This window comes from Notamacropus eugenii, chromosome 1, assembly GCF_028372415.1.
Source record: "Notamacropus eugenii isolate mMacEug1 chromosome 1, mMacEug1.pri_v2, whole genome shotgun sequence".
Taxonomy (NCBI): Eukaryota; Metazoa; Chordata; class Mammalia; order Diprotodontia; family Macropodidae; genus Notamacropus; species Notamacropus eugenii.
The window spans coordinates 613,382,936-613,408,277 of record NC_092872.1 but is presented as its reverse complement, the minus strand read 5'-3'; the positions used below and the strand labels follow the sequence as shown (position 1 = coordinate 613,408,277).

Below are 25,342 nucleotides of genomic sequence, written 5' to 3'. Positions count from 1 at the left end.
AACAGGAGAAAGAAATCCCCTGGTTTGAGTTTCATCATTTTGAAATTGCCAAGCTTTCTTCTCTGCAATCCTCTTTCCTCTCATGCTATCAACCCTTATGTCCCTTCTCTTTTAGTCAACTTCCTAGAAAAAGTTCTTTCCACTCAGTACACCTCCAGTTCCTTTCCTGACTCAAATAAATCTGCTCTCTCCAAAACGTTTCCAACAATGTCATCAGTAGCAAAGCCAACAGTCTCTTTTTATTTCCTGTCATTATTCCTTGACTCCTCTATAGTATTTGACACTGCTAACCTATTCTCCTCACTCCCCTAAATATGCTCTTCTTTGATGGGGAGGGCATTTGTGACAGTAATCTCTCTTAGTTTTCCTCTTTGCTGTCTGTCCACTCCTTGTCTCATACCCTACCTGCTAATTTTGGGTGTTCCCAAGGCTTTGTTCTGGAACCTCTTCTCTTCTTGAACTGTATTCTATTAGTAATCTAATCAGCTACTCTGAGTTCAGTTATCATCTCTTCTTGGAAACTCCCAATTCTCATCTTTCTCATGAATTTCTGTCCACTCTACCAACTGTCTATAGGACATTTCAAAGATTATCATATCACATAAGCATCTCAAATTTAATGGGTCTAAAGCAGAATTATTTTTCCCCTAAACCCATCCCTCTTCTTAATTTCTCCCTCTTTCTTCCTCCTCCTCCTCCTCCTCTTCCTCTTCCTCTTCCTCTTCCTCCTTCTCCTTCTCCTTCTCCTTCTCCTTCTCCTTCTCCTTCTCCTTCTCCTTCTTCTTCTTCTTCTTCTTCTTCTTCTTCTTCTTCTTCTCCTCCTCCTCCTCCTCCTCCTCCTCCTCCTTCTCCTCCTCCTCCTCCTCCTCCTCCATAATCCTTCCAATAACCCAGGTTTGCACTATTACAGTTACCCTTACTTCATCACTTTCCCTTACCTCCTACATCCATTCAGTTGCCAATTCTTAGTGATTCTTCCTCTACAACTCAGACAACCCTAAATGCGCTTAAGCCTGTTGCCTCAGTTTCCTCATCTATAAAATTGACTGGACAAGAAAATAGCAAACCACTTCAGCACCTTTGCCAAGAAAACCATAAATTACACATCCAGCCCTGTCCCTTCCCTGCTCAAAAAGCTCCAGTGCCTCCCCTTAGCTCCAGGATAAGGTACCAATCCTTCTATTGCTCATCTAATGCCCTTCAGTCTGACTCTAGTTCATCTCATCAGACTTATTACCTAGTATTCCCTTCTACTAACTCTACCATGCAGCCCACACTTATCTACTTGCTCTGCCTCCTTCACAAACCCCATCTCCCTTCTCCACTCTTCTGCACACATGCTTCTCCATGTCTGGAATGTGTTTCATCCTCACAATAATCTGTTGCTTCCTTCAAAACTCGGCATGAACTGCACCTCTTACATGAGGCCTTTCCTGTCCCTCAGTTGTTAGTGCTTCCTCCATCTTGAAATTGCCTTCTATTCATCCCATGTGTATTTTATATTTATTTATATGCAGAGCTATGCTGGAGGCAACTCAAAAGGGTAAGATCCAATTTTCAGTGTGAGCATTTACCCCTCAGAAATCCACAAATGCTACAAATCAGGGATTGATTTTACTGTATTGTGGGCTGTCTAGACTTAAGAAAGTGATAAAGAAAATGTTAATAATATAGATTAAACTTAAAAGTGTGATATGGGTGCAATTTTTTCTCAAAGAATCAATTGTTAAACATTTGTCAGCACACCTGTGCTTACATATGTGTACATGCTATTCCACCCCACCTCTGCAGAGCATATATTCCTTGAGAAGAGAGACTATTTCATATTTTCTTGTTATTACTAGCATCTAACACAGTGCCTGGTACATAGCTTGCCCTTAATAAATACTTGTTGAATGATTGATCAATCTCTTTACTATACTGAGAAAGTAGCCAGAACATATATGATCCCCATCACCAGAGACAACTCTGATACTAATGTTCATTGGCACCAGCTAATTGCCTCCTATGGGTGCAGCAGATGATAAGAGGATGCTTCAGCTTACAGCAAATGAATTGACTCAGAGGGAAACACACAAGCTCACACAATAGAACATCTAGAGAGGGCTTCCAAATGCTGCAAGAATAAAAGTCTCTGAATTGCCCCAATTCCTCAAGAGCATCCTAGCTGTGCGATTCCCCAAACTTTTGGCTTTGAAATAAGCTTTTTCAGAAAGTCTGAGAAAAGAAGCCAATGAGAAGCTCAGTATCAGGGGAACCCCCAATGCTGATATGAACTACATAGTTCCAACATGGTAGCCAATGAAGACACTGGAGCTTCTAGTGCATTTGCTCTCCCTCTGCTATATGCCTATGACCTGATTCTCCCTTTTTCCCTCCATGATAATGGTTCCTTCTATGACCTGTGATTGTGTGGTGGGTGGGCATGGATTTATTTGCTTCCTGTCAAGCATTAATCTCAGAGCCTCAGGACATTTCCTAGAAGCAAAGTTATAGATGTCCAAATAATCTTATAGAATCCCACCTTTTACAGAAAGCCTTCCCCAACCCCTCTTGATTCTAATGCGTTTCCTTTGTTAATTATTTCCTATTTATCCTGCATATATCATGCGTTGTATATATCTGTTTGCACGTTCTTTCCCCCTTTTGATTGTAAGCTCTTTGAGGACAGGGACTTATCTTTTTGCCTCTTTTTGTATCCCTAGCACTTAGCACAGTGCCTGGCACATGGTAGGTACCACATAACTGTTGATTGATTGATTGATCATAGCATCACAGATCTGGAGACCTCAGAGACCACCTGGTTTTGCTTTCTCATTTATCAGACAAGGAAACTGAGACTCAAGGTCACACAGATTGCAAGCATCAGAGGCAGAGTTGCAGAGTGCAAGGCCCTGACTCTGCAGTGAGACAACCTGGATTCACATCCTCAAAAATGTCCAGTGACTCCCTATTGCCTAAAAAATGGAATAGGACTTCCTTAGCCTAGCATTCAGGGCTCTATAATCTGACTCCAGCCTACATTTGCAGGTCAAATTCACAGTCTCCCTTCACACTTTAACCATGCTAAACTAGTAACTAATTATGAATTCAACATCGTCGTCTACTATAGTGGCTTGCATGAGCCAGCCCCCTTGCCTAGAATCACTTCTCCTTCATTTCCACCTTTTAGATTCTTATTATGCTGAGAGACTCAACTCAGCTGCCACCACCTCCAAGAGTTTTTTCTTGATCTTCCTTCACCCCTAGAGAAAATGATTGTCTCCCTCCTCAGATTTTTCTAGAACTCATTCCCTTCCACCACACTCTGTCTACCCTATATTTTATTTATCTGTATATACGCCATGACCTGCCCCCACCCCATCCTCTAGTGGAACATTAGCCACTTGAGAGCAGGAGCTAACTTCAAAATGTTGAATTTCATTGCATTGGTTTGAATATCAGCTGAAAGATCATTAAGTTCAATTTGCTAATTTTACATGTATCCATCTTTTTCTGGGCACCCCCTTACATAAAAATGACAAAATCGAGGCTCAAGTCCCCAAGGTCACACAGCTAACAAGAAGAGTCAAGATTAGTAACCAAGTTTCTGGACTAGTACTCCAAAGCCACATACACACACACACACACAAACACAAACACAAATATACACACTATATGTGCATATATATATATATGTATATACTTCCTGAATATATATGTGTGTGTGTATGTGTGTGTATGTGTGTGTGTGTGTACACACACAAACACACACACACACACACATATATATTCACTTCCTCTTCCTAGCATAAGCTTTGAAAAACTATTCAACTTCTTGAGCTCCTGAGATGGATCACCTCCTACTTGGTCTAGGAATAAACCTGACTACATATAGTAAAACAAACTAGACAGTGTTTTCAAGGCACTCCCTCCCCTAACCCTTGCCCTGAAGTTCCATGGGTATTTTTCTTCCCTTCAGACTGACAAAGGTCCATAACTCAAAACCTTCTTCCATTCCAGTCCCTGAGCAAGAGTTCATAAGGATCATAGAGACAGAGTTAGTAGGTGCCATAAAAAGCCAACTGGTCCAACCCCTCATTTTCATCAGCTAGGTAGCCCAGGGATTAGATGCTGGGCCTGGAGTCAGAAAGTTCTGAGTTTAAATCTGCCATTAGATACTTATAAGCTCGATGACACTGGACAAGTCACTTAATCTTCATCTATCTCAGTTTCCTTATCTGTAAAATGAGAATAATAATAACATCTACTTCCCAAGGGGATTATGAGGATGAAATGAGATGTTTATCAAGCACTTAGCAGAGTGCTTGGTACGTAGTAGGCATTAAATGAATGTTTATTCCCTATCTTCCCTCCCACTCATCTTTTAATAGATGAGAAAATTGAGGACCAGAGATTAAGTGACTTGCCAACATCATACAAGAAGAGATGAGATTTCAAAGCTTTTCTGAAAGTTCAGATCACTTTGAGACTCCGTGTTTCCAGGGTGACATATATGCTCTGAAATACAACCAAATATGCCCACAGTTCCAAGACCAGCTTTGTAATCTATTTTTGGCTGCTTGGAGCTAGCCATTGTCAACAGCTATCTATATGCAAGGAATTTGGAGAGAAATGATGGCTGAAAATGGTCTGATGGGAAGCAAAAATTTTAAATAAGATTTTAGCAAAATGAATACAGCAACTGATCACGAGAATAATACATTATGATCAGGTAGGATTCATACCAGGAATGCAGGGCTGGTTCAATATTAGGAAAACTATTAGCATTATTGATCATATCAACAATAAACCTAACAGAAACCACATGATCATCTCAATAGATGCAGAAAAAGCTTTTGACAAAATACAGCACCCATTCCTATTAAAAACACTGGAGAATATAGGAATAAAGGGAACTTTCCATAAAATAATAAGCAGTATCTATCTAAAACCTTCAGTAAGAATTATATGCAATGGAGATAAACTAGATGCATTTCCAATAAGATCGGGGTGAAACAAGGATGTCCATTATCACCACTATTATTCAATATGGTACTAGAAATGTTAGCTGTAGCAATTAGACAAGATAGAGAAATTGAAGGAATTAGAATAGGCAAAGAAGAAACTAAGTTATCACTCTTTGCAGATGATATGATGATATACTTAGAGAATCCCAGATATTCAAGTAAAAAACTACTTGAAATAACAAACAACTTTGGCAAAGTTGCAGGTTACAAAATAAACCCACACAAATCTTCAGCATTCCAATATATTAGTAACAAAGTCCAACCGTAAGAGATAGAAAAAGAAATCCCATTTAAAGCTAGGGTAGACACTATACAGTATTTGAAAGTTTACCTGCCAAAACAAACCCAGGGACTATATGAGTACAATTACAAGACACTTTTCACACAAAAAATTCAGATTTATGTAAGTGGAAAAACATCAGTTGCTTATAGGTAGGCCGAACCAATATAATAAAAATGACAATTCTACCTAAATTAATTTACCTATTTAGTGCCATACCAATTAAACTGTCAGATAATTATTTTCTAGAGCTGAATAAAATAATATCAAAATTCATCTGGAAGAACAAAAGGTCCAGAATATCAAAGGGACTAATGAAAAAAAATGCTAGAGAAGGTGACCTAATGCTACCAGATCTCAAATTGTATTATAAAGCATCAATACCACTTGGTACTGACTAAGAAACAGAAGGGTAGACAAGTGGAATATTCCAGGTACTCAAGACACAGTAGGTAATGAATATAGCAATCTACTGTTTGATAAACCCAAGGACCCCGGCTTCTGGGATAAGAACTCACTGTTTGACAACATTGCTGGGAAAACTGTATAGCAGTGTGGCAGAAACTAGCCATAGACCTATTCCTGACACTGTACACAAGAATAAAGTCCAAATGGGTACATGATCTAGGTATAAAGATTGATCCTATGGACAAATTGGAGGAGCAAGGAATAGTGTATTTAACAAATTTATAGAGAAGGGAAAAATTTTTGACTAAAGAAGAGATAGAAAGCACTATGAAATGCAAGATGGATAATTTTGATTATATTAAACTGAAAAGTTTTTGCACAACCAAACCTAATGCAACCAAAATTCAGAGGGATGTAATGGGAAAGAATTTTTACAGCTAATGTCAGGGATAAAGGCCTCATTTCTAGAATATGTAGAGAACTGAGTCAAATGTACAAAAATACAAGTCATTCCCCAATTGATAAATGGTCAAAGGATATGAAGAGGCAATTTTCAGAGGAAGAAATTAAAGATATTTATAATCATATGAAAAAATGTTCTAAATCACTTTTGATTAGAGAGATGTAAATCAAAACAACTCTGAGGTACCACATCACACCTACCAGATTGGCAAACATGACAGAACAGGAAGATGATAAATATTGGAGAGGATGTGAGAGAGTTGGAACACTAATACATTGTTGGTAGAGCTATGAACTCATCCAACCATTCTGGAGAGCAATTTGGAACTATGCCTAAAAGGTTACAAAAATGTGCATACCCTTTGACCCAGCAATATTGCTTCTTGGATTGTATCTTCAAGAGATCATAAAAATGGGAAAGGGTCCCACATGTACAAAAATATTTATAGTAGCTCTCTTTGAGGTGGCCAAAAACTGGAAATCAAGGGGATGCCCATCAATTGGGGAATGGCTGAATAAATTATGGTATATGAATGTAACAGAATATTATTGCTCTATAAGAAATGATGGACAAGAAGACTTCAGCGAGGTCTGGAAAGACTTATATGATCTGATGCTGAATGAAAGGAGCAGAACCAGGAGAACTTTGTGCACAGCAACGACCACAGTGTGCAAGGAACTTTTTCTGGTAAACATGGAACTTTGTAGCAATGCAAGGACTTAAAAAAATTTCCCAATGGTCTCCTAAGGCAAAATGTCTTCCACATCCAGAGAAAGAAAAATGGAATTCAATCACAGAATGTAGCAGATAATTTTTTTTTTGTATATAATGTTTTGGTTTGTTATATGATTTCTCCCACTCATTATAATTCTTCTACACTGCATGGCTATAGTGAAAATGTATTTAATATGTGTAGATCCTATATAAAATTGTATGCTATCTCAGAGAAGGAGGAGGGAGGTAGGGAAAAAAATCTAAGTTATATGGTAGTGATTGTAGAACACTAAAAATAAATAAAATTAATATAAAAAAAAGAAAAAACATGGTCTCACGGGGCTGATCATAAAACCACACATATACCTGAGAACACTGAGTATAGCAAAGTTGTAGAAACTCTTTGTCAAACTCATACATACTCTAACCTAGCACTAAACAGTGCCTGGCACATAGTAGGCACTTTATAATGCCTATTCACTTACTTTCCTGCAATATGACCCAGGATAATATCTTTTTTTCCTTTCCCTTCTGGACTCTGTTTGTGATATTGGTAGCAACCCTGCTTCTTCTCCTTACTCTATCTCCCACCTTGGGTGCCTCAGTCACTTTATCTAGGCTACCAACTCTAGCTAATTGTTCCCAATACAGAGCTACATGGAAACTCCCCAATGGGGGCCTTTCTTCACTTTCCAATCATGGGGGCTTTGAATTGAATCTTGGGATGTGCTTAGCCCCAGTCAATGGCATATCCTTGCATTACCACCATCTTCTTGCCCTAATGCCTAACTGCTGCCTACTCTGCTGTAGCCTCACAACCAAACTACTAGCCTCTGCTCTGGAGTCATGCAGCCACCAACCTATCACTTTCCTGCCATCCAGGTGAGTGTCACTCCATCCTCTACCTCCCCTGCCTACTTATTGTTCTGGGAACAATAATCAATTCAACATTACCATTGCCTTCTGGTTCCATTCACTCTCCCTGTGACTTCCCAGACCAAAATAACCTTCCCTGACCATACCTCCCAAATTTGTGTTGTTTCCTCTTATTAGAACAGAAACACTTTGAGGCGAAGCACATTTCTGCTTTTATATTTACATTTCCAGAGTTTAACACAATACCTGGTACATTTTGTCCTGTCCAACTCTTCATGACCTCCTTTGGGGTTTTCTTGGCAAGGATACTGGAGTGGTTTGTTATTTCCTTCTCCTGCTCATTTTACAGATGAGGAAACTGAGACAAACAGGATTAGGTGACTTGTCCAGTGTCTGAAGTTGGATTTGAAGATGAGGAAGATGAGTCTACCTGATTCCAGGTCCAGCACTCTATCCACTGCATTACCTGAAGAGCTAAATAAATTATTTTTTCATTCATTCATCCTTGTCCCAGGTCTACCCATAAGTACAGAACTAACCCAATATACCAATACTGGTTCACCCAGGCCCAATGGGGCTTTTGGAGTAGGTGACAGACGCTAGCGGTACTCTAGCCTAAATAGTTCTGACACACTTTGGGAATAATGACAATATTCCTTTAATTTTTCTAGGAGTTTTTAGGTTATTTTTTTCCTCAAAAAATCTTTACTGTATCTATTTATAGATCATATTTTAGAGCTTGTAGAGACCTCAGAAGCCATTTAATCCTCTCCATTTTACAGATGAGAAAATTAAAGTCTGGAAAGGTTAAATGACAACAAAGTTTCACACAAATGGTAAGTATCAGAAGTGGAATTTGAACTCAGATCCCCTGACTCCAGGACCACTGCTCATTCAGTTGTACCAGCTTGCCTACCTTATCTTATTTCATCTTTACAACTGTATGGGTAGGCTAAGGCAGATATTATTATGTTCATTTTACAGGTAAGGAAACTGACACACAGAAAATTAAAGTAGCCTGTTAAGGATACAAAACTACTTGTTAGGACTAGCTCCAGAATGCAAAATTGTTATGTCTGTTTAGTGAAGTTAATTACCTGGACCACTGAGTCATAGAGAAGCTAAGTGACTTATCCAACATCACAAAGAGACCACAAGAATCCTACCTTGCAAATTCCCAGCTTGGAACCCATTTTAATCAAGTACAGACACCAGAGATGTCAAACATACCTCCCAGGAAAGGGGGTGGGCAGCCTTCAATACTACCGAGTAAGTCAGAATCGGATCAAAATGTAACTGGGAAATATTTAGTAAAATAAGTAAAAATGTAATAGAACATAATATTAATATGTGATCTTCTGAGTCAATATGCTGCCTACAGGGACCTTATATGTATGATTTAGTGGCTCTATTTTTGTTTGGGTTTGACTAAATGACCTTAGTGATCCCTTCTAAATTTTGGCTCTGTGATTTAAGTTTGTGTCCTTTGAGATAAAGCAAAAGAGAGTGCTGAGTAATTCTTGGTCCAATTAGGGTCTATTCTCCCTCAAACCACCCCAGTTTACATAGGAACAACCAAATCTGCTTCCTGGTGGTATTTTTGAATTCATCAAATAGTATACCATTCATTTTTCTATGGCTTTAAAGAGATTGTAGTTACAACAAATGTTCTACGACAGGTATAATTCCCAACATCACATTAGCCTACGGGGCTGTTTAATGTTCAGAACTCATTGCACACACACACACACATACACACACACACACACACAAATAAAAATTAAAAAAAAAAACAAACCAAAAAAACACACTCTTTAAACAGAGAACTGCAGGTCCCAACCTCTGTGAAGTGTGAACAGTTTAATTTACCAGGTAGGTCAACCAAGAAAGATACAATCACAAAATCAAAAGTGCAACCACCCCATCAAGTGAATGTTTTCTGGTGCTCTCATTCCCACTAAACATTAGACAAAACCCTCCGGCCAATGTTGAACATTAGCTGTGACACAGGTACGAACTTAGTTGGACGCTAGCCTGTTGACACGTTAGCTTGTTATCGAACATTAATTTTAACATCAGCATAAGCAAACCGAGACAGAGGGCATTGCATTATAAGCTCAGTTACTGAGTTAACAATCCACATAATTCAGGCAAAGGGAAAAAAATCCTTTAAGCACCATGTGATTGAGGCTATTGATCCGAAAAAAATCCAGATCATCAAATTCACTAGAAAATTGCTCACCTCTCAGCTTTCCTTTGCCCATTTAAGGCAAAACTAAGAATCTCATCTGCCTCCACATATATGGAGGAAGGCCACTCCATTATCATTTTCAGTAGGCATTCCTCTTTTCTTCCCAACCACTGGTTGGCATCCACAGGCAATCTTGAAGCAAAGCACCTAGGAGAATATGGACAAACATTACTGATCCTGGACAAAATTGTGAAGAGGGTCATTTACCTTTGTTTCCCTGTGATAGAACTACTATATCTACCAATATTTTCCCATAATGTGGATTGGGCCCATTCTTCTCTTTCCTTCCCAACATGAATTAGCTTTCCTTAAAAGGAGACAAAGCTGTCCCTGGGACTTGATTGGTCCCACCTTTCCTGACACACTTCTTGATCACCCATAGTCACAAAAAGTCCCTGCCATGAAGAGTCTGGTTACCTACTTGATGATTTTTTTTAATTTATTTACTTTATTCTGAACTTAAGAAATAAAATAAGTATTTCCATAACAGCAGAATAGAAAAAAAAAGATGATTGTAAGTGAAACTACAAATCTATTGTGTATTATATGCTATTCTTTCTAAATGTATGATAAATTATCATGTAACTTTCTTTTTTTTCTTCTTTTCCCTTTTTTCCCTCCCCTCTTCTTGCCCTGGAGCATATATGTCATTATGTCCTTCATCATGCGCTGTCCTGATAACTAGATGCATTTCCACATCAAGGAGAAGCACATCCAGAGAAACTAAGTGCCACTGTTATCTTTGCTTCATGTTCTTGCTGTGTTAGGGCAAAGTAACCTTCCTTTTATTAACTGTTTCATGACTTGATAGTGCTCATTTAGTCCCATCATTGAACATGAACTAAGGAATGCTGGCATTTGAGCCGATTCCAACAACTCCCATTCTCTCCTTTTAGACATTGATCTTTTAGAGAGATAAGTGGAGATCATGCCAGTGAGCACTGGTTAGAAAAAGAAAATGTGTATGATTAGCTTGGAGGAAGCCTGATTGGAGACAAGAGGGACAATTTATCTGTCTTCAAGTATTTGAAGGTCTGCCATATGGAAAAGAAATTGGACTTATCGTGCTTGGTCCCAAAGAGCTTCCATATCCATTGTTTGTTTGTCCTTTATCTCTTGTATACATCCCCTTTCTTTTCACTTACACTGATGCCCTAATTCAGACGCTTTTCTCCTTTCCCTTAAACACTGTAATAGCTTCCTAATTGGCCTCCCTTTTTCCAGACTCTTCCCATCTCCAATTCATCCACTATATAGACTCCAAAATAACCTTAGTAAGTCACAGATTACTCACCTTCTCAAAAATATTCATTAACTACCTACCTATTGCTGTGGGATAAAATACCAATTCCTCTTCTTGACATTCGAGGCTTTCCACGATTAGGTTCCCTTCTACCTCCCCAATCAATATTATTTCCCTTACTCCCCTTCCCATGTCCTCTATTGCCAATAAACTGTCATATTAGCTGTTCCTCAAACTCAACATTCCATCTCCTTCCTCCATGCATTTGTATGAAATGTCCTCAAAGCCTGGAATACATTCCTTCCTCCACTGAGTCCCTAGGAATCTTTATCTTCCTTTGATCTCAGTTTAGGCACTGTCTCCTCTATGAAAATTTCCCCCTTCATCTCAGGCATTTAGGGCTGATTTTCTCCTGAAGTTACATAGTCTTTGCATGTTGCATTTTCCCTTCTACCTGTGGAATGCAAATTCTGAAGAGTAAGAACTATTTTGTGTCTCCAGGGCTTCAGCACAATGCTTGGCACATAGTAGGTGTTGAACTCAATAGAATAGAATTGAATGAAATTAAGAAGTACAGTGGAAAGACTGGTGGATTTGGACTCAAAAGATTCAGATTCAAATCTTAGCTCTGCTCTATACTATGTGTATGGTCTTGTGCAAGTCATTTAACCTCTCTGGGCCTCAGTTTCCTCGTCTGTAATGTGAAGGGTCAGACTAAATTATCCTTGAATTCCTTTCTGATTCTAAGTGTATGATCCTCTGAATTACTAAGGATGTTTCTATTGAGGAACATGTTGGACTAGGGGACCTCTGAGTTTTCTTCCAACTCTGAGACTTGTATGGTTTTATACTTCCTTATTCTTCCCATGACTATTCTTGGAACACAATGTTCTCATACTACATTCTGATATCATCAATAGGGGAAAAAATCTCAGATAAATAATTAAAACTAAAATTTAGTGACTTAAAGGCTTCCCTGTCCCAGGGATACTTGGAGCTAAGTAACAAGAAGGATAGAGAACTGGACTTGGAATCAGGAAGACCAGAGTTCAAATCTTGCCTTGGACCTTGGGTAAATCACTTAACTTATCAGTTTACAGTTTCCCCAACAGTAAAATGGAGATAATAGTAGGACCTATTTCTCATATTTGTTGTGAGAATCAAATGAGATAATCTTTGTAAAGTACTTAGCCTAGTGCCTGGTACATAGTAGGCACTTAATAAATGTTTATTCATTTATTCACCCAAAGATGATTTATAGGGTAAAGTTTTCAGGGAATGGAAGAAGCACTGAACTGGCAATCAGAAATGACCTTGACCTTCACCTCTCTGAACCTTAGCTCCTCCATATGTAAATTAAGGGCAATAGCAATTGAACCACTAACATTACGAGATTAGGATCAGACTAGGAGATTTCTAATTTTCCTTCCAGCTCTAAATCTGCAGGATATGCAATGCTGTTAACTATGCCCTACATAGAGGGGTGAGGTGGTGGTGGTGATAATGGTGGCCATTATAATTATCTTGGCACTTTGTTAAGAGGGATATTTGCAGCAAACAATTCTGAACAGAATACGTGATATCACCCCACAAAGCCAACCCCTAATCTTCCTATATTCAGGCAGTCCAGAGAGCAGACAGATATTGCATAGATATACTTGCTGAGCAGACCATACACTGAGTAAATCAGCTCCTTTTTTTTTCTCTTACCTCTATTTATTTTGCCAAGGTCTTTGCTGAAAGGATCCCCAGGAACATCAACAATTTCATCTAGAGGAAGAGGACTGAGAAAAGAGAAGCTGGGAGCTCCAGCATTCCTCTGGCACACTCTGGTTTGCTCACACACATACACAAACACACACACACACATGCACACAACCACACTGCTGAGCCCATGTGCACCACAGCGATAAGGAGCCTTTTCAAACGCTGCAATTCATCACCCTGGCCCAGGCAAAAGGAAGCTGGCTGCCTCTGTGTGTATGTGGGTGTGTGCACTCAGAGACAGGGGCTGTGTGTCTGTTTGGGAATGTGAGGAGCCTATTAGCAACCATTCACAGGCATCAGGATTGAGTTTGTTGTGCTACGGGGACACCACAGAACTATGGCAGAAAGATTACAAGCAAGAAGGGGGAGGGAAGAAGAGAAGAAAACAGAAGTAAGGGTTTTCTTCTTCTGACTTCCTGCCCCCTTCAATAGGCTGGTGTTTGGTCACCTGTAAGTTAACATTGGTAGAAGGAGGGATGATGAGGGAGAGAGAGACTCCTAGCTATACCCTTGAGAGAAGAGGAAAATCAAAATGAATCATCAAGGAATCATAGAGCTTCAGGGCTGGAAAAGCTATTAGAAGCCATCTAACCTAGTCCCTTTTTCCCCCAGTTTCCAAAATGAAACCCAGAAAAGTAATTGTAGTAGCAGTGGTAGTGGTAGTGGTAGTAGTAATAAAAGTAGTAGTAGTAGTAGTAGTAGTAGTAGTAGTAGAAGCAATAATAGCAGTAGTAGCAGTAGTACTGGCAGCAGCAGCAGCAGCAGTAGTAGTAGTAGTAGTAGCTAGCATTTATATAGCACCTACTATGTGCCCGTCAGGGCAGCTAGGTGGCACAGTGGCTAGAGCACTGAGCTTGGAATCAAGAAGACTCATCTTCCTGAGTTCACATCCTCTGACACCTACTTTCTAACTGTGTGACCCTGGATAAGTCACTTAATCCTGTTTGCCTCAGTTCTCAGTTCTCAGTTCATCTGTAAAATGAGCTGGAGGAGGGAATGGAAAATCACTCCAGTATCCTTGCCAGGAAACCCCCTCCCAAAGGGGTCACAGAGTTAGACACAACTGAACAACATAATATGCCAGGCACTGTGCTAAGTGCTTTACCAACATTATCTCATTTGATCCTCACAGTAACCCTAGGAGGTAGGTGCAATTATTATCTCCATTTACAGATGAGGAAACTGAGGCAAATAGAGGCCAAATGACTTGCCCAGGGTCATATTAGTGATTACATGGCTTAATGGGCTCAAAATTCCTTTGGGGAGCTGTAAAGTTGGAGCCAAATTGACCCCGTGACAAAAATTAACTATGGAGACTCACCCTATCAGATGACTGGCTGATGAGTAGTGCCAGACAGCAGCCCTAATCCAGGACCTCGAGTCAAGGAGACCTGGGTTTGAATCCTGCTTCCAATGTTTATAGCTGTGTTAATATGGGCGAGTCATAGAATCATATGGCAAGAATTGGAAATGATCTCAGAAGTTATCTAATCCAATCACTTCATTTCACAGATAAGAAAACTGAGGATCCTCCTCCCCCCGAACTAAGGGACTTGCCAAAGTAGGAGGTAAGTGTAAGAAGACCACTTAACCTCCCCAAGCCTTCATTTTCTCATCTGTTTAATGGGATAATAATGATAATAATACCTGTAGAAGCCTCCCCCATAGGGTTGTTATGAGACTCAAATGAGAAATTTTACGTGGAATGCTTTGTAAATCTAAAAGTGTTATTAAAATACCAGTTATTATTATCCAGGGAACATTCCCCTCCTCTAACACATGAACTGTCGCATGCTCATCCTTTGAAGAACTCAAGAAGATGGAGGGGATAAGATGAACCCCTGTGAGGAACAGAAAGCGCAATGAGCTCAGACTCTAAATCCTAGCTGGAAATTCCTCCTCTTCTCCTCTTGGTTTGCTCTTTCCCTGTGCGGCAGAGACATGTGGCATAAATAGCTCGATCTCTGGAGTCGAAGCACTAGGCTCAGATATCTGTTCTGCCACTTCTTACCGTGTAACCTTGGGCAAGTCACCTTCCAGGTCTGAGCCTTGTTTTCTTCACTTCCTATTTCTACAAGGAGCCCTTAAAGCTGGTGCCTTCCCTTCGTTGATTATCTACAATTTGTCCTGTAGACATCTCGCTTGTACGTAGCTGTTTGCGTCTTGTCTTCATCCTCTCCTTAATGGATTAGGAGCACATTGAGGGCAAAACTATCTTACAGTATCTGGCACACAATTTTGTTGTTGTTCAATGGTTTTTCAGTCATGTCTGATTTTTCCCCCAATTAATAGTGTTTTATCTTTTCCAGTTACATGTAAAGATAGTTTTCAACATTCACTTTTATAAGATTTTCAGTTCTGAATTTTTTTCTCCCTTCCTCTTCTTCTCCCTCCTCAAGACAGCATGCAATTTGATATAGGCTATACATGTACAATCCTATTAGATGTATTTTTATAAGTCATGCCTGTGGGGTTTCCCTGGCAAAGATCATGGAGTGGTTCGCCATTTCCTTCTACAGTTCATTTTACAGATAAAGAAACTGAGGCAAACAGGGCTAAGTGACTGGCCCAGGCTCATACAGCTAGTAAGCATCTGATGCCTGATTTGAAGATGATTTCCTAACTCTGGGCCTGGCACTCTACCAATTCTACCACCTAGCTGCCTAAGTAGTAAGGCACTTAATAAATGTGTATTGAGTGCTTGACAGACATTGGTAAAATGAGCTCTAAATCATATGGACAGTCCACAGGCCTTGGGGTCTAGGCACCCTTTCTGGATTTCTCTCTTGTCGTCCCACATCAATCTATAGCCTGTCTGTGCAAATATTCTCTTTTCCCTCTCCAGGACCCAAGTGAGAAATGGGTTTTCAAAATAGTTCACTGGTCTTTAAGGGAAAGGGCAAAAACTGACCAAATAATACTTCATAGAAATATGTAAAGGCTGATAGAGTAAAGAAATTGATCAATTGATCTCCCTCCACCTCCTCTGGCCTAGTTGATGTGATCAGAAGGTAAAGGCAAAGTAACGGGGACGACGAGGAGTTAAGGTCTCAAACGAAGTTAAAATCAGATTCTTCTGCTTTATTATGTTTTTATGAAGCGTGAAGCTGCCGTGGCCACACATGTTCTATAAGCATGTGACTCTCTGATAGTCTATTTTACAAATTTGTCTGTTCATCCTACTGGTATTGAGTCTATTTGTGGGGGAGTGTGCCCCAAGTTTACATGGAAGGATTTTCTTGTTATTGTATTGTTCTTATGATGTCATCTCAGCAAATGCCTTTTCTTTGACTTAGCTATGTCTACTAGCAGACTACTCAAGATAAGCACACTGGTGTGGTCATGGGGGCTGCTGTTTGAAGAGTACAGGCCCACAAATGACCTTGAGCCTGAGACAGTGCTCCCTGGAAGATCCAACCTGCAAATGCTGTTAAGTTGTGGAGAGGCAGCTCCCACAGGGAGCGATGATTATGGAGTCTACACAGTCTTACCCTACAATGATATGCCTATCTGTGCTTGCACCCCAGTACAAGTAGAGGTCTGCCAAACCAGCCTCTGATACGGCAGGAGAGTTAGGCCCTGGATCCACACCTGCACCCTCCCTCTTGGCCTACCTAAATCTCCCTAAATCCCTGTGGTCACTAAGAACCCCTCTCCCAGTAGAGCACTGTCCACATGGTACAATCAATAAGTAAACATTGATTACATACTTCCTGTATGGCAGACACTGGACTCAACACTGAGGAGGTGAAGGCAAAAATAAAAAATGTGTCTGCCCTCAAACAAACACATTTTATCAGAGGGCACAACATAATGAATTAAAGAGATAACCAAAACATACCCAAAGTAAACATAAGTCAAGATGGGGAGGGAAGACATAAGCACCTTGGGAACTTGGCACTTGAGCCAACTGTTGAAAGAACCTAGGAATTTTAAGTGATGGAAGTGATGAGGGGAGATGTTCCAAAAATGGGGAAAAACAAGTGGAAAAGCAGAGAGTTCGATGGAATATGCATTCTGGGTATGAACAGCAACCAGAAAGTCAGTTAGACTGAAGTATGAGATGTATGAGGAGAAATATATGTAATATCTGGAAAGAGAAGTTGGGGAGAGATTTTTATGAAATGGAGTTTGTATTTGATCCTAGAGTAGCCCCTGGTGTTTATTGAAAAGGTGAGTGACATGGTCAGGCCTGTGCTTCAGGAAACCACTTTGATAGCTGTGTGGAGGAAGGATTGGAATGGCAAGAGATCTGAGGCAGGGAGACCAATTAAGCACTGACTGCAAGAGTTCAAGCAAGAGGGCATGAACTAGGACAATGGCCATGCAAGTGCGGGGAAAGAGATGGAGGCAAGAAATCTTAGGGAGGCAGAAAATGTAAAACTTAGCTTGTATCAGATGGTGAGTGAGTATGAGAAGTGGAAGATGGTACCAAGGTTAGGAATCTGGGGGACTGGAAGTATGATAGTGCCCTTGACAGAAATGGAGAAAGTAAAGAAGTGATGGATATGAGGGAAAAGAGCATGACTTCTGGTTTAGATATGCTGATCTCGTGACACCTCTAAGACATCCAATTCAAAATATTCAAATGGCAATTCATGATGTAAGACAAGAACTCAAGAGGAAAGCTCCAGCTCTCTCTCTCTCTCTCTCTCTCTCCCTCTCTCCCTCTCTCTCTCTCTTCCTTTCTCTTTTTCTTTTCCTCTTCTTCTTCCCTCTCTCTGTCTCTATCTCTCTCCTTCTCTCCTTCCCTCCCTCACCTCTCTCCTCATTCTCTCTCATATATGTATATATTTATGAGAGTTCTTTGAAACATATGTGTGTATACACATTCATACATACCAGGGAGCCATCTCCATAGAGAATATAATTAATCTCATAGGAATCAATGAGGTCACCGAGTGAGAGAACATAGAGAAAAGAGAAGAGGGCCAGGGTAGACCCATGGGGCACAGTCACAATTAAGAGACGTGATCTGGATGATGATCAAGCAAAGAAAACTAAGAAGGAGACATCAAGTAGGAGGAGAACCAAGACAGAACAGTCCCAAAAACCCAGAGAGGGCAATCAACAGTGTCAAATGCTGCAGGCAGGTCATGAGGAGTGAAGACTGAGGAAAAACCTTTAGATTTGGCACTAAAGAAACCATTGATTGCTTGTTGAGTTATGAGGTCAAGAAGTCAGATTGCAAAGGATTCAGAAGAGAATGAGAAGAGAGGAAATGAAGGCAGAAAATAGAGACAGGTTTTTCTGTGAGTCTGACAAAGGAAAGATACTGGACACGAACTTAAAGGGAGGGTGGAGCATAGTGAGCGTGTCTGTGTGTGTGTGTGTGTGTGTGTGTGTGTGTGTGTGTGTGTGTGTGTGTGTGTGTGAGTGTGTGCGCGCACGTAATGCTGGGGAGATATGGGAGCATTTGTAGGCAGCATAAAGGAACAAAGAGATAGGAAAAGACATAAAATTAGAGAGAGGGGATGATTGCTGGAGAACTAAGGAACGGAGCATTGAAAGATTACAGGTAGAGAGGTTAGCCTGGGTAAGAAGAAGGGTCACTTCTTCATCAGACAGTGGAGCAAAAAAAAAGAAAATGGGAAATGATATGGGGTAAAAAGTAGAGGAAAGGAGGGAATACATGACTTTTCTCAGTAAAGTGTAAAAAAGTTCTTCAGTAGAGAGGGAAAGATGGAAGGAAAGAAGATTCAAAATAGCCACTGGGACTTCACAACAGAGAATGAGAGAACAAAAGGACTGACGTACAGCAGTGAGGGAACAGTTGAGAGGAAAACGATAATTTATAGTGCGTCCAGTAAGCTCTTTTCAGAACTCTGCTTCCCAATCCAGCCTTTGATCCCTAGCATGAACTCCCTCTCTAGTCTCTCACTTCCTTCAAGGCTTAGCTGTAGGAGGTAGAAAAGCAGCTCAACCTTGAAGGAAGTCTTCCTGAATCCCCCTCTTTGTTAATGGCCTCTCTTCCCTCAAATTATGTTTTATTTCTCTTTTAAAATATTCTACCCCCAATAAAATATTATACCCAAAATAAAATGTCCTTGAGAGAAGGGACTAGTGACATAGTGGTTGGAGCACTGGCCTCAGAGTCAGGAAGACCTGAGTTCTAACCTTGTCTCAGACAGTAAGTCATTTAAACTGTCTTCATCTCAGTTTCTTCATCTGGAAAATGAGGATAATAACAGCTCCCACTGCACAAACATATGTAAAGTGCTTTGTAAACATTAAAGCACTTTCTCCTCCTACATGTTTATCCAGGTGAAATCATACTAAAAGAATAAATGTTAAGGGAGGGCAGCCTTAGAGAGGGAAAGACACCAAATGGGAGACAAGCAGAAAGAAGGGGTAAAATTTTGTGTCATGAATTCTGTGTGTGTGACCTCATCACTTTATAAATGCTAACTCTTCTTGTTTTGTTTTTATGCCCCCAAATGCCTAGCACAGTAGCATGTAGGCACTTAATAAATGCTTATAAATTGATGCTGGATTTGAATTGGCCACGTAACCTATGAGTATAAGCTGCTCTGTCATATCACCTCTCACACCTGTATGTTCTAGAATCTTTGACTGCCCCAATGACCAAATGACAGGGTCTTTACTGTATCTTACCTTTGATATAAAAATTCCTTGTTATGATTTTACATTTACTAAAGCCATGAAATTAGGGAAGTCATGTTTTTTGTAAGATTTTTTTCCCCAATTATATGTTAAAATAATTATTAAACATTTTTTAAAGTTTTGAGTTCCAAATTCTATCCCTCTCTCAGGAAAGTCGTCTTGATGGACATCATCTTTGGTGGAAAGGAGAAAGTCTATCAGGAAGGTTATTTACCATAGAGAATTAAATTTGGGAGAGATCATCTAGGCCCTTAGGATGGACATGTTTTTCCCAGACTCTTTTCTTTGTAACCAAAGCAACATGGAAGTCTTGCTTTCTCCATTTACTGCTCATATGACCTTGGGTGGAGAACAGCTCCTTAAGTCATTCTTTCTCATCTACAAGATAGGAGTAATAACCCTCATACTGAATACATGATGGAGCTGCTGTCCTGACCAAATATCATGATGGATATAAAATAATTTACAACAATATAATAATGTTTACAATTAAGATCATTTTTTCTTCTCCAATCTTCATCCCCTACTCCTTTTATCCTTTTCCCCTTCCTCTTCCCTCCACCTTTTTTTTGTTTTTTTCCCCTCTTCCTCCCCCCTTTTTTCCTTTATCCCCATTTTCCTCTTCCCCCTTCCTTCTTTTTCTTTGTTTCCTACATGTCTACTCCTTCTTCTTTCATGTCAGCAACTATCCATCTCCAAGTATGCACAGATACACATAGACATCAACATTAATATCTGTGTGATTAGAGAATCATCATGAACCTGTCCCAGACACAGAAATTCTGACTGTTCCATGCTCTGTGTGACTGCATATCTTATCTAGGTACCCTTTGTCAGGAATTTTTCCTTGATTTTTTAATAACCTGTAAAATGTAAAGACAGTAATAGAGAAAGACTGGTAGCCCTTGTTCAGAAACAGATTTGTCACTTGCAGTCTTTATCTGTACCTGGGGGCGATTTCAGATCAAACCCATTTTTCAATGCTTCATTTATTACCATGTTTTAAAGAATTCACACTTTGATCAAGAGCTTGGGGATTCCACATATTCCCCACTAAAAACAGGCTCCCATCATGCAGATCACAAATGCTGTTTTTGTTTGGTTTGAAAGCAATGTTTACTTGTGAAATGTAGCAATTGCTTCTGAACTTCCTTTGATGTCTAGTGAATTTAATATCTTTTATTGCATTATGGAAGAGTTATTTCTGCTTTCTGGATCAGCATCTTCTTAATGTGCTGAGTGTTTGAGGTTTTTTGCTACTGTTGGGTGTGTATGTGTGTATGTGTGTGTAATTGTTGTTGACTTGGGGATGTTGCATGATTTGGAGGTGGGAAAGTTTTCTGGTTTTTGTATTATAGTTTTAGATTTGTGTGTGTGTGTATGTGCGTGTGTGTGTATGTGTGTGTGTGTGTGTGTGTGTTTAAGAGGTAAGGGGTCTAAGAGGAACCAATGCATAAGAATGTGGTGATATTGACAGCTTTTAGAGACTCAGTTTTCCCATTTATTGCCAAAGAGTAGTAGAGCTGAGACAATGAAAGGAGAGAATTGTCATCTTCCTATTCCTCCCCTGCCACCACCACCACCAACTACATCATCCAGTGTAATCTCCTTAACTAGCCCACAGAGGCTTTTTTTTTTACTGGGAGTTAAGAATAAAGTGATGCAGGAAGGGAGGAGATTGTTGTCAAGGACTATCAGAAACATGGGAGATGGCGAGAAGTTAAGTAGGCCAGAATCTTCCATAGAGGCCAAGGTATGCAGAGCTATAACAAACTACCAGTCTAGGCACATTTTAGTGGCAGGTCAGGCTGAGTGACAGGACTACAGGGGAATAGATATCTGATAGCTCAGAACCTAGGAAATAGATGGAACTCAAGCCAGGTACAAACTCAGTTAATCAAAGCAAGATACTGAGAAATAAGGACTGAAGTGGACAGGATAAGAGATAGGGGAAAATTGGAACCCAAGATGTTTGAGTTAGAACTGTAAAGAAGCTGGACCAGAGAATACAATGCTAGTTCACTACAGAGATAAGTTATCGAGTAACAAGGTAGAACATATTATATGATTTTTAGGAGGAAAAAATAACATTTGCCAGCCTGATTTAATGTCATTTTTTTAAAAAAACAGGGTCTTCCTATGTCACCCAGGCTGGAAGTACAGTAAGCCACTCATAGACCTCTATCTTGCTACAGACTAGAGAAGCTTAGACTGGCTCCATATCCTACATGGTCCTATTTGTTTGTTTAGAAAAAAAATTTATCTTTTCTCAGTTACATGCAAAAACAATTTTAGCATTGTTTTTTAATTTTGAATTCCAAATTCTTTCCCTCCCTTTCCTCCCCTCTCCTTGAGAAAACAAGCAATTTCCTATAGATTATACATGTGCAATCATACAAAGCACATTTTCATATTAGTCGTGTTGCAAAAAAAACCAGACAAAACCCCAAGAAAAATAAAGTTTTAAAAGTATCCTTTGATGGGCACTCAGATTCCATCCATTCTTTCTCTGGAGATGGATAGTATTTTTCAACATAAGTTTTTTAGAATTGTGTTAGATCATTGTATTACTGAGAATAGCAAAGTCATTCATAGTTTATCATCATACAATATTACTGTTATGGCATTTAATGTTTTACTGGTTCTGCTCACTTCACTTTGCATCAGTTCATATAAGTCTTCTCAGGTTTTTCTGAAAGCTTTCTGCTCTTTGCCTCTTATAACTCAATAGTATTCCATCACAATTACATACCATAAATTGTTCAGTCATTTCCCAATTGATGAGCATCCTCTCAATTTTCAATTCTTTGTCATCACATATAAAGATTCTACAGACATTTTTTGTATATATGGGTCCTTCTCCTTTATCTTTGGTCAATTTCGGATACAGACCTAGTAGCAACATTGCTAGGTCAAAGGTTATGCAGAGTTTTATAGCCTTTGGGACACAGTTCCAAATTGTTCTCCAAAGGGGTTAGATAAGTTCACAATTCCACCAACTTTTCCACATTCCTGTTGACATTTGTCTTTTTCTTTTTCTGTCATATTGGTCAATCTGATAGGTGTGAGAAGGTAACTCAGAGTTGTTTTAATTTGTATTTTCTCTAATCAACAGTGATTTAGAGCATTTTTTCACATGACTATAGATAGCTTTGATTTCTTCTTCTGAAAATTCTTATAAATTTGACCCAGTTCTCCATATATGAGAAATGAGGGCTTTATCAGAAAAATTTGCTATAGTTTTTTCCCAGTTTCCTGCTTTCCTTCTAATATTGGCCGCATTGGTTTTATTTGCGCAAAAAGGTTTTAATTTGATATAATCAAAATTATCAATTTTATATTCTGTAATACTCTCTGTCTCTTCTTTGGTCATAAATTCTTCCCTTCTTCATAGATCGGACAGGTAAAATATTATATGCTCCCCGAATTTGTTTATGATATCACCCTTTTCATTAAATCATGTACCCATTTAGACCTTATCTTGGCATACATGTTGATCTATACCTAGTTTCTGCCAAACTGCTTTCCGGTTTTCCCAGCAATTTTTGTCACATGGTGAGTTCTTGCCTCAAAGTTTGGAACTTTGCATTTATCAAACACTAGATCATTGTAGCCATATAGTATTGCATACCTAATCTATGCCACTGATCCACCACTCAATTTCTTAGCCAGTATCAGATTATTTTGGTGATTACCACTTTGTAATACAATTTGAGATCTGGTATAGCTACATTACCTTCCTTCACATTTTTTCATTGATTTCCTTGATTTTCTTGACCTTTTATTCTTCCAGGTAAATTTTCCCAGTCTCTTATTAAGCAATCTGGTCCTCATCTCACCCCTCCACCCCCAACAACACCATATTAGTGTCAGGTTTAGTGTGAACACCCAATTAGCTTTAACTGTACTGCAACTCAGAATTCCAACACTCCACCATCTAATTTCCCTGGTAGGAGGGATTAGAGGCCTACACCACCAACCCCCCAAAACCAGTGTCTTCAAGAGATCACAAAGAAGAACCTTTATGGGAAGGAGATCCCATACATCATTTTTGACTACTCATTTCAGCATCTCAGTATTCAATCAATCAATCAAGTATTTGTCACTTGCCTACTGTTCTCCAGTGAGATTAATATTATGTAGAGAATTTTCTAAACTATAAAACACTATGGAGATGTGAACTATGATTGTTATTATGGCTAGCAGTGTACCAAATGATGGACATGGTAGGCTTAGAACTGCAATGGACATTAGACATTAGGTCATCTTACAGACATAGAAATGGAGATTCAGAGAGAAGTAACTGCCACAAGGAAAGGGAAAGAAGGAGTAAAAGACACTGCACCTCCACACGAAAGGCTTATAGTCTAGAAATGGAAAAAACACAAACACAGGATGGCAAATTGTTAAACTGTCTAGTAGTAGAGTAATTGCTTGTCTACAACTTTTTGCTACAACCTAAACCCAGAGTACTTAGGTGGCAAACTGGACTTGTCAGTCAGGAAGACCAGAGTTTAAATCTAGCCTCTCACTCTTTCTGATGGTATGACTCTGGATAAGTCACTGACCTCTCTCAACCTTACTTTTCTCATCTGTAAAATGGGGATAATAATAGTATTTATCTCTCAGGCTTGTTCTGAGGAATAAATGAGTGTAAATAAATATGTGTAAAGTAGGTATGCAAACCTTAGTAAGATATATAGATAGCAACTGTTATCATTATTATATTATTATCTTGCCTGTTAGTCAGCAAATGTAAAGTGCATCTGACATTTCCATTTTGTGGAGGGGTACAAGCCAGTCTTCATTCCCTTCTCAAGCCTGTTCCAGATCTTCAAAACCATTCCCCCTTGATAGATACCTCCATTTGCCTCCCTTCTTCCCTCTCCCCACAGCTTTTCACTTCCTTCTTATGTGTTGTCTTCCCCCATTGGGTGCAGGGACTATCATTGTTGTTGCTCAGCACTTAGCAAAGTGCCTGGAATATAGTCAGTGCTTAATAACATCTGGTTTCCTTCCTTCCATCTTTATATTTAACAAATAGGACTTATTTTAGGTCACCCATCCACCTTTTTTTCCTTCAGGCTAATCCATCCTCTGTTTCCAGGAGCTATTTTTATCATAGTATAATGATAGAAGGGTCTTTAGCGATCATCTGGTCCAATGGCCACATTTTACAGATGAGGAAATTAAGATGCAGAGAAGTCAGTCATAAGATCATTAGTTGAAATTGGTGGGGATCTTAAAGGCTATGGAGTACAGTCCCCTCTTTTTACAGATGAAGAAAGATTAAGTGACTTCTTCATGGTCAAACAGCTAGTAAGTGTCTGACAGGATTTTAACGCAGGCCTTCCTGATGCTAAGTCCAATACCCTATGCACTATGCTACTCTACTGACTCTTAGGGGTCAAGAAATATTCAGGGTCTCTCAGATAGAATTTCCCAAATTCTATTTTCATCATGCACTGCTATTGATAACTGCCCAAGTAGGAAATTCGCACAGCTATTATCACCACTGAACTCTACTCTGTCCTCCTGAATCCCTTGCCCCTAAACTGACTAGAACTGAGACTGGATCAATGAAGGACCTTACCTTCTTCCCTCCATCTCCACCTCAACTCCTACACTTAGTATCTTCTCCATCAGGATGGAAATCAAGGCATAAATACTCATAGGATTACAGTAAAAGAAACAAGGTTAGAAAACT

The 25,342-nt window shown here is 39.5% G+C and overlaps 1 long non-coding RNA gene across 1 annotated transcript in view; it reads right to left on the bottom strand.

Moving 5' to 3' along the window:
* Positions 1 to 6,971: 6,971 nt before the first annotated feature.
* The window catches only part of LOC140520753 (uncharacterized), a 30,106-nt gene continuing 11,735 nt past the window's right edge, over positions 6,972 to 25,342 (bottom strand). Inside the window, exons 2-3 of the long non-coding RNA XR_011972631.1 lie at positions 9,993 to 10,148; positions 6,972 to 8,224 (exon numbers count right to left, since the gene is read on the bottom strand). This is a non-coding gene — a long non-coding RNA (uncharacterized lncRNA). The remainder of the gene's footprint in view (positions 8,225 to 9,992; positions 10,149 to 25,342) is intronic.